This window comes from Phycodurus eques, chromosome 5 (genome assembly GCF_024500275.1).
Source record: "Phycodurus eques isolate BA_2022a chromosome 5, UOR_Pequ_1.1, whole genome shotgun sequence".
NCBI lineage: Eukaryota > Metazoa > Chordata > Actinopteri > Syngnathiformes > Syngnathidae > Phycodurus > Phycodurus eques.
Genome location: NC_084529.1, coordinates 12,441,368 through 12,452,439, shown reverse-complemented (window position 1 = coordinate 12,452,439; position 11,072 = coordinate 12,441,368).

Here is an 11,072-nt window from a genome sequence, read left to right as displayed (position 1 = left end):
TTTAAAAAAAAAAAAAAACACAATTTCAAAACATACATATATTGTATGCATTTAGTTGTGCTTAATGTATAACAATAGATATATGATATCACTTCTTGTGAAATACTGGATCGCTGTTAGAAATAAGTTGCTACTTGTTGTCGTAAAAGGCAGACTTATATTTGTCTATTTATATACGGCGAGAGAAAGTTTTAAGGCAGTATGTAGGTCACGTGGTGTGAGTTTCAGCACAAGCGCTCGTACTGCTGCCCTGCTGCAGAGTCAACAAAGTCTAGGGGGCGACTCCACTATATATAGGCTCTAAATATAACTGCAATGTCCTGGTTGGACGTCATTCCGAGGCAGGGAAGTGATTTGGCAAGCCCTTGTCAGTTTTCCTACGCGTTCACTCGGATCGCTCCTGCGCGCTGGTTTTGCATACAGGCAGCTGCATTCTACGCAGCACTTCAATGAAACTACGCCAGCACAGAGGTTCCCAACGTGTGTGTGTGTCCGTGTGTCCGTGTGTGTGTGCAGGGGTGGCGCGGGACGCTGCACGAATGAATGAATGAAACAACTTTGCATTAACAGCAATGTTGAATACTTAAAAAAAAGAAACCTCTTATACTGACTATAATTACAGGGTTAAGGGGCTTGAAAACAGTTACACTTATTACAACCTGCAGCTTATGGCAGTTCAGTTTTAGTTTTTTTTCAAAACACGTTGAGGTTTGTATTAATTCCATCCATCCATCCATCCATTTTCTGAGCCGCTTCTCACTAGGGTCGCGGGCGTGCTGGAGCCTATCCCAGCTATCATCGGGCAGGAGGCGGGGTACACCCTGAACTGGTTGACAGCCAATCGCAGGGCACATACAAACAAACAACCATTCGCACTCACATTCACACCTACGGGCAATTTAGAGTCTCCAATTCATGCATGTTTTTGGGATGTGGGAGGAAACCGGAGTGCCCGGAGAAAACCCACGCAGGCACGGGGAGAACATTAAATGGAAACATCATGACGGAACCTCAAGTGATGGCTGATGCTTTTAACAACTACTTCATTGAATCTGTGTCAGAAATCTCTGCTAAATTTGCAGTAAAACAAAGGAAGGAATACCCTGCATTGTCTGCAACGCAGTTTTTTACTATTACAAATATTACTGAGACCAAAGTTATCGATTTAATTCATTCACTCAAACCATCTAAGGCAAAGGATGTTTTTGGAATGGACACGAACATGCTCAAAGATCTAGGTTCAACTCTTGCTACTCCTATTGCCTCAATCATTAATCTTTCAATTTCATCTGGTCACTTTCCAAAGGCCTGGAAATCTGCTATTGTTACCCCTGTCTTTAAATCCGGTGACTCAACTTGTCTGAATAACCACCGACCTATAAGCATTCTTCCGGCCATTTCCAAAGTTGCAGAAAAATGGGTGTCAGAGCAGATTGTCCATCATTTAAACAGCAGCTCCCCCTCTCTCCACGCCATGCAGTTTGGTTTTAGATCCAAGCATTCCACTGAAATGGCTACATGCCTCTTCATTGGGAAAATAAAATCTTCTCTCGGCAAGGGTGGAGTTGTAGGGGCGGTGTTCTTGGACCTCAGGAAAGCTTTCGATACAGTAAATCACTCTGTTCTTCTTACCAAGCTCTCAAAATTTAACTTCTCTCGCAAAGCTGTGAGCTGGATTGAATCATATCTGCATGACCGAACACAATCTGTATCAGTTAACAACTGCAGATCAGAGTCTCTTAGGCTAACCCCTGGAGTCCCTCAGGGATCAATATTAGGCCCCCTTTAATTTAGTCTTTTCATCAAAGATTTGCCCACTGTTTGTTCTGAAGCAGAGTGCGTAATGTATGCAGACGACACGGTTTTCATTGTTCATGGTCGCTCCAAAGATACTGTTGCTGCTAAACTCACTAATACAATGTCCTGTGTCACAACTTGGTTGCATGAGTGCTGTCTACAGCTAAACGTTTCTAAAACTGTAGGCATGTATTTCACTAAAACAAATAAGAGTATCACCTGACCCCGACATACTTGTTAATGGAGAAAAAATGCAAATTGTCAGCCAATACAAATATCTTGGGTTAATAATAGATTCACAGCTTTCCTTTAAATCCCATATTGACAAATTGTGTAAAAATATCAAATTAAACCTCGCAAGTTTTCGTGCAATTCGAAATGAAATGTCAACTGAAGCCGCAAAAATGTACTTACATTCAATGATTCTTAGTCACTTTAACTATTGCATAACCAGTTGGTCCCAGGCTGGTCAGAATGCAAAAAAACCATTGGAAGTTTTGTACAAACAAGTAATTAAAGTGATGGATAAAAAAAACAAAGCACTTTCATCACTGTCCAATTTTTAAAAAATACAGTCTTTTAAACTGGGACAGTCTTCACATATTTGCAGATTTAAATTTTATTTATAAAGTACTGCATGATTTGGCTCCAGCTCCTCTGGCTGAGTTCATCAGCCAAAGAAACAGCTCTGAGCGTGTCACTCGAGGCTCTGTCAGAGGTGACTGTCTCATTCCTCTGCGCAGGAGCACTTTCAGTAAGTCAGCCTGGTCAGTGAGGAGGGCTGGTGAGTGGAACTCAGTACCTGAAGAGGTTAAACTGCTTACAACATACAAGGCCTTCACAAAAAAACTGAAAATGTGGCTAGTTAACACCTATAGCTGCCAACACTAAAAGACAAGTATGTTATGATGTTGTGAAAAGCAGGGTGGACCCACATTGACCTTGGGAGCCTCAGCTTCATGGTGACAGGGTTGATAATCTTTGTGATGGGGAAGGGCCCAACGAACCTGGGAGCGAGCTTCTTGGACTCCACCCGCTGTGGAATATGTTTGGTCGAGAGCCAAACTCGCTGACCTACTTTGTAGTTCGGGGCCGGTGTCCTCCGAGGGTCAGCAGCGGCTTTGTAGGACCTTCCCTGGCGCAGTAGCATCTGGCGGGCTCGCTCCCAGGTCCTCCTGCAGCGTCTCACCAAGGTCAATGCCACTGGAACTGTGGACTCTGGGGCTATGGCAGGAAACAGAGATGGTTGGTAACCATGCACAACGTGAAAAGGCGATAGACCAGTGGATGCAGAGGGGAGGGAATTGTGGGAGAATTCAACCCAAACCAGTTTCTGAGACCAGGATTGTGGCTCCTGTGAAGCGAGACATCGGAGCCCAGTCTCCAGGTCCTGGTCCAGCCTCTCGGTTTGGCCGTTGGTTTCAGGGTGTAACCCAGATGACAGCACCTATGAGATTGCAAAACTCCTTCCAAAATTGCAAAATGAATTGGGGACCCCTGATCAGACACCACATTCCTGGGAAAACCATGGAACCTGAACACCTGATCAATCATCAACCCGGCAGTGTCTTTAGCTGAAGGGAGTTTTGGAAGTGCAATGAAGTGTGCCATCTTAGAGAACCTGTCAACAACTGTGAGAATGGTGGTATTACCTTTAGAGGCTGGTAATCCTGTCACAAAGTCTACGAAAATGTCTGACCAAGGACGTTGTGGTATTGACAGGGGTCGCAACTCCCCGGAAGGACGTTGACGAGAGGGCTTGTTAGCAGCACATACCTGGCAAGCATTGACGTAATCGATAACATCCCTCCTAACATTTGGCCACCAAAAGCGCTGTTCGACCACTGATTGCGTTTTGGCAATGCCTGGGTGACATACAGTACGGTTCATGTGAGCCCAGTGGATGACTCTTCCCCTTAAGGTTGTAACCACATAAAGCCTGTTTTCAGGGCAATCTTCCAGGCTAAGAGTGTTTTTCAGAGCCTCTTTAACAGCAGTTTCAACATCCCAAACAAAAGCAGAAATGAAACATGACTTGGGCAAAATAGTCTTAGGGTCGGACAAAGACTTCTCTTCGCAGAAAATATGTGACAAAGCATGTGGCTTACCATTTTTAGAACCAGGTCAGTAGGATAACATGAAATTAAATCTAGTGAAGAACAGAGCCCATCTAGCCTGCCTCGCATTTAATCTTTTAGCAGATTTAATATACTCAAGGTTCTTGTGATCTGTCCATACTAAAAACGGGGTCTGTGCCCCCTCTAGCCAGTGCCTCCACTCCATCAAAGCCACCTTGACTGCCAGCAGTTCACAGTCACCAATGTCATAATTTCTCTCGGCTGGGGTCAGTTTTTTGGAGAGAAAAGCACAAGGATGTAATTTACCATCCTTGAGAGATTTCTGGGACATCACTGCTCCTATTCCGGCATCAGACGCATCAACTTCTACCACAAACTGCTGTTTGAGATCTGGCAAAGTAAGGATGGGAGCGGAGGTAAAGCTCGATTTAAGTTTCTTAAAAGCTGCCTGACAAAGCGGGTTCCATACAAAAGGTCTGTGTAGCGAGGTAAGATCATGCAAAGGAGAGGCTATAGAACTAAAATTTCTGATGAATTTTCTGTAGAAGTTAGCGAACCCTAAGAACCTTTGTACATCTTTGCGTGACGTGGGAGTAGGCCAATTAATAACGGCATCGACTTTGCAAGGGTCCATTTTGACTTCACCTTGAGCCAGGACGAAACTTGTGGAACTCACATTTCTCAGCCTTGACATATAGTTGATTCTGCAGTAACCGCTGCAATACGGAGAGGACATGAATAATGTGAGTCTCCTCATCCGGGGAGAATATCAAAATGTCGTCCAAATAGACAAAAACATACACATTCAACATGTCACGCAGGACATCATTGACAAGGTTTTGGAAAACAGCTGGAGCGTTAGTAAGTCCAAAAGGCATTACCAAATATTCATAATGTCCCGTTGGTGTGTTGAATGCTGTTTTCCATTCATCCCCTTCCCTTATCCTGACTAGATGATACGCATTTCTTAAGTCTAGTTTGGTGAAAATCTTGGCTCCCTCCAAGAACTCCAAGGCGGTGGAGATGAGAGGAAGAGGGTACCTGTTTTTTTACAGTTATCTCGTTGAGACCCCGGTAATCGATACAGGGTCGCAGGGTCTTGTCCTTTTTGTCCACAAAGAAAAATCCTGCTCCCGCAGGGGATGAAGATGGGCAAATGATCCCGGCTGCCAGTGATTCTTCCACGTACTCCTTCATGGCCTTGTGTTCCGGCCCTGAAAGAGAGAACAACCTCCCTCGTGAGGGTGTGGTTCCAGGCAGCAAGTCAACAACACAGTCATAAGGTCTGTGGGGTGGAAGGGATTTGGCCTTGGACTTGGAAAAAACGTCTTTAATATCCTGGTAACAGGTGGGCACTTGAGATAAATCAGGATCCTCAGATGGGGTCTGTGGATTGTCATTAGAAACATAGCCCTGAACATCACATGGCGGCTTCGGCCGCAATTGCTGCCCCATGACATAACCTGCCCAGAGGACCAGTCAATGTGGGGGTTATGTAATTTCAACCATGGGTTCCCTAAAATAAGGTCATGATTCATGGAGTCAAAAACATGAACACTAATGCGTTCCGAGTGACAATCAGGAAATGTCAATGTAGTGTTTGGGTGCGGTGAGTGATCTTGCCCATAAAACTGCCGTCTGCAGCATACGTGTTGCGGTGGCATTTTATTTCAAAGGTTCTAAGGTGCATACGTCTAACGAGGAGGGAGTTAAGTAAGTTTGCGTCAGAACCAGAGTCAATTAATACAGGTGTATGAATTTCTTGACTGCGATTGGCTGGCAACCAGTTCAGGGTGTACCCCGCCTCCTGCCCGATGATAGCTGGGATAGGCTCCAGCACGCCCGCGACCCTAGTGAGGAGAAGCGGCTCAGAAAATGGATGGATGGATGACTTTCTTGATCAGGAGAGCATAGTGTCACTTTAGGAAGAACCCGTGTAGGGTCTTCCTTAATGAAATTCAGACTCACCTCTCCCGTGCCCTTGCTACCGGCACCGGCAACTTTGACGTGACAGTTGCTCACGGAATGACCCAACTGACCGCAGTAGAAGCACTGCCCTTCCCTCAGCCGGCGTTGACGTTCCTCAGGGGAGAGACGGAACCTTCCCAGTTGCATGGGTTCATCCGTGGGGACGCTAGCCAGTGGTTTGAGACCGGAAACAGGGGATCTGCCTTGGTTTGGCTGGTCACCGAGGCTTGTCCTCCAAGTGCGCGGTGACGCAGCCCTCCGTCGATCTCCATCCAGCTCGCGATCCAAAAGGCTCTTGTCGATTTTTACGCCGAGAGCGATGATAGTGTCCAAGTCGGTCGGCAGGTCTTGACGGCGGGGGATAGTCCTTGAAAAAAGGCATCGAGTTGCGCCCGATTATTCCACTGACTCTCAGCTGCAAGAATGTGAAACTCAATCGCGTAATCTGACACCCTGTGCTTGCCTTGTTATAAGGTGACAAGGGAGCGAGCTGCCTCACGATCTGGTGTGGAAAATTGAAAGATTTGCTCCATAGTCTTTACGAAAAAAGCCCACGAATGACACGCGGCGGAATTGCGGCTCCATTCAGCAGTAGCCCATGCCTCCGCACGACCAGTCAGGTGGGAAATGACGAAAGCGATTTTTGCCCGCTCGGTGGGGAAGGCAGCAAGTGGAGTTCGCACTGAGTGATGAACGGCTTAATGTTCCCAGAATCTCCAGATAACCTCACAGGTGTTGAAGATGCTCTCATGAGCAGGTGTGTGTGAAACAGGGGGAAGACAAAAACCGGAACACACACCCATGACACAGCAGAACGATGGAGTCCCCAGCGAGAGCACTCTCCAGCAACCCCCTCCAAGGACTCCAAAAAGGGCGAGTACTCTGTGCTGCTGTTTGGTGCATAGGTACAAACAGCAGTCAATACCCATCCCCCCACCCGAAGGCTGTGGGGAGAACCCAATGTACAGGTGCCGAGCCGGGGGGCAATAAATATACCCACACCTGCTTGGCACCACTCACTCTGGGCATCTCCAGAGTGGAAGAGAGTCCATGCCCTTTTGAGAGGACTGGTACCAGAGCCCAAGCCATGTGTTGAGGCGAGCCCGACTATATCTAGTTGGAACTTCTCGACCTCACACACCAGCTCGGGATCCTTCCCTGCCAGAGAGGTGACATTCCACGTTCCTCGAGCCAGCTTCTGTTGCTTCTAAAAGTTAATTATATTTATTAACCACAGTGTTATTAAGAGAAAAATTGTTACTATTTTAGTTGTAAGTAGTTTTTTTTTCAACACACACACACACACTTATGCTGCCCACCTCCACCTTTTAAAAAATGTAATTAAATTAACTTGCATTGGGGGGGACTGTGGACGACTGGTTAGCACATTTGCCTCAGAGTTCTGAGGTCCCGGGTTCAAATCCGGCCTCGTCTGTGTGGAGTTTCCATGTTCTCCCCTTACCTGCGTGGGTTTTCTCCGGGTACTCCGGCTTCCTCCCACATCCCCAAAACTTGTATGGTAGGTTAATTGAAGACTCTAAATTGCCCATAGGTGTGAATGTGAGTGCGACTGGTTGTTTGTTTATATGTGCCCTGCGATTGGCTGGCAACCAGTTCAAGGTGTACCTCGCCTCTCGCCCAAAGATAGCTGGGATAGGCTCCAGCACCCCCGCGACCCTCGTGAGGATAAGCGGTTATGGAAGATGAATGAAGGAGTAATTAGCATTGCGGGCCATGTCAGATATAATTTTTAGTATATGCCGCCAGTTGCTGAAAACTGGATAGTGGGCTGCAAACGCCGCTCGGGCCGTAGTTTGGACACCGCTGGTTTATTATATTAGGAATGGTGTTTTCAGCTTCTTTTAGTTTAATGAATAACAAACTGTTTATTCAAGTTGACTATTTTATAAAATCCTAAGCCAAAATGTTCTAGTTTTGTAGTACTGTAGCTCTCTTTTATATATAAGCTATAATTAATGACGTTAAACTATCCATTTTCTAGTATACCTCACTTTGGGTCACAGGCTTACAGCATAAATCAGCTGGAGTTTATCCCAGCTGACTTCGGACGAGAGGCGGGATTCAACCCTATTGGTCGTTAGCCAGTCGGAGGGCAGCGTGAAAAAAAACCTCAATCAGTTACATTGGTTATGTTCATCTCAAATTAGTTTTGTACTTCACAAAACAAAAGATTTGTGAATCAAACAATTTTATATTCCTGTGTTGCATTACATTTTAAGATTATGTTGCTGATGCATACATTTAATCTTGAAATAACAGCATGTGAATGACTATACGTTTCATGCTAAATTACTAAATTGGACTTCACCTGGTAGAACCTGTCTAAGGAACTATGTTGCTGACTCATTGCTCTTTTTTCTCCTTGTGCTTATAATAGAAGTAAACAATTATTTGTTTAGCCAGGAACAAAAACTGTGTTTAGTGGGTAACTTTGACAATATTTTCCAGAATTGCACTCTTCTCAATTCAAATAAACAACACATTCTCAGGGCATTCATTTCGACTCCATAGTTATGCAAACTTTCCACTTGGGGGCAGTAACTTTCTATTTTATTCGGTTCTCAAAAGGGTCAATGTCTAGCTAGCTACCGTGATAAAAAAAACAACAACAACAACAAAAAAATACAGTACTGATAAGTACAGCATTTATCAGGACTATAACATTCTGTATGAATTTATTTGAATGACTTACAGAGGCTGCTGAAGTCTGGGTGGCCATCCAAAAATACCTAATTGTATAGCCTGCAAGTTATGTTGTAATTCATGAATTTCAAATGACCTGTACAAGTTTGCGTATAGTTTATTAGGAATTGTATCAATTATGCATGCCCATCTGGGTAAATGTTCTGTTGAGTCCACAGGAATCCCTCAGGGATACACATTTTCACCTCAACGATAAATAGAACAAAATGAAGCAGGCCATTTTGGATCACTTTGTTATACAACATGTTTTGGCGGACCATGTGACAAGACATACATAGAATCTCTCAAAAGCATGTGCGGTAATTATCTTCCTGTTTGATAAGATGAATGAAATGTTTTGCCAAAAACGTATGGTCCAAAAATGATTGGTAATTGGGCTTTGTCAAGGGAATTTGTGCTACCTTTAACTTTCAAGTGACTCCTAGAAAGCTGAAAAAGAAAACACATTTTTCCTTTCAGCACAAATCAACATGTAAATTAAAAAAAAGAAAAAAAAGATTGGAATCACATCAAAATGGTGACACAGTGCTCGGCACGTCTGCCTCACAGTTGAGAGGTGCTGGAATCAAATTTTGGCTCAGACTTTCTTCTGTCGTTTATGTCACATTGCAATCGTCTGTTTGAATGCCGGAAAGCGTAATGTCATACATATACATGCCATGAAATTTTATTCCAGCAAAACAAAACAAAAAAAATACATACACATTTTAATTAGGAAGTACAGTGGGTTCATGCTTATTAGTACATCACATTCTCTGTTTGGAGCTCTGTTTTGGCCTTCCTGTGTGGTGTTTGTGATTGGGTTTTCTATAAGTACTTTCTCCAACATTTCAAAAACATGCATTAGGTCAATTGAAGACTACTGTAAATTGCTCATCGGTGTGATTGTGAGTGTGAATGATTATTTGTCGGCTGGCGACCAGTTCAAGGTGTACCTCACCTCTCACCCAGTAAGCCTGGATACACTCCAGCTCACCCGTGGCCCTAGTGAGGGCAAGCAATATAGAAAATGGATGGATGGGATCACTAGGAGAAAATACAATTTTTGGATGGGCCCAGCCATAGCCCAGTACCCAATAACAATCTCCGCTCAGTGGAAAGGTTATGACAATGGTTTTCCGTTATATAGCGTTCTTATTTTAAGGGAACAGCGCTTTACTCATGATGACGTAAGGCAGCTCTACTACAAAAGACGCTTTGCAGGATTGTTGGTCTTAGGGTGTGTACAAACATCCTAAAATAAGTTTTGTGTGCATGCCAGTTCCACAGGTTATAATCCAAACGGTTTATGTAAAAAAAATTGTTTTTTTGGTTAAATCCCAGGAGTGTTCTGACTATTGTGTTTATTTTCTAAATGCATTCATCCATTGTCTTTAGCTCTTATCCTCATTAGGGTCTCAGGTGAGATGGAGCCTATGCCAGCTGACTTTGGGCGAGAAGAGGGCTACACACCAAACCAAGAGCAAATTGTAATCAGCTGAATTTTCTTAAAGTAGTTATTAGAGGATCATTAATCTGATATTTTACCAAATTGCACCTTGGCATAGAGCAGAAAGTGGAGGAAACCATTTTTGCATCTGACACTGAATTACCTAAAGGGCGGCACGGTGAAAGACTGGTTACCACACCTGCCTCACAGTTCTGAGCGCCCGGGTTCCAATCCGGCCTCACTTGTGTGCAGTTTGCCTGCGTGGGTTTTCTCTGGGTACTCTGGTTTCCTGTACTCCGGTTCCCTCCCACATCCCCAAAACATGCATGCTAGGTTAATTGAAAACTCTAAATTGTGTGAATGTGAGTGTGAATGGCAATTGCCTCTGCAATTGTCCGGCGACCAGTTCAGGGTGTAACCCGCCTCTCACCCAGAGTCAGCTGGGATAGGCTCCAGCACCCCCGCCACCCTAGTGAGGATGAGCGGCATGGAAAATGGATGGATGCATAGTTGTCAGGGGCGTCGCACACATGAGTCATGTGGGTGTCACAATCTTCACACTTTTGACACCCACACTCTCCATGCTGCCCCCTTCACCTTTTTTTTTTTTTGTCTAACGTTATTTAAAAATCGATGGCAGACTGGCAGTGGCCCCTGGGTTGTAGTTTGGGCACCCCTCGCTTAAAGTGTAGTTTATATTTTAATTATATTTTCCCCCCCCACTTTGGTATTGTTTCTAGTAGCCTTCAGTGTGCCCTTTCCCTATCCATTTTATTTTATGTGTGTGTGGGGCGTGGGGGGGTATTTTACTCAGGGTATCGTGTTTATAGGTGTGTTGATCTGACTTGGAGGTCAGCGTGGATGCTCAGGATGCCCTAACCGTGACCAGTTGCCCTGGATGCGGGAGTCGCGGTTCATCGTGGCCTCTCCCTTTAAACGGTCCACAATGCCTTGCGGTGCCCCGCTTCCAATGCGATGTGTTCGCCTGCAGGAGGAGAGAGGAGACAAGCGTGGGGAGAGGGGCTTTTTTTTCCTCCCTTTCCCCCCCCCCCCCCCCCCCCCCCCCCCCACCACCC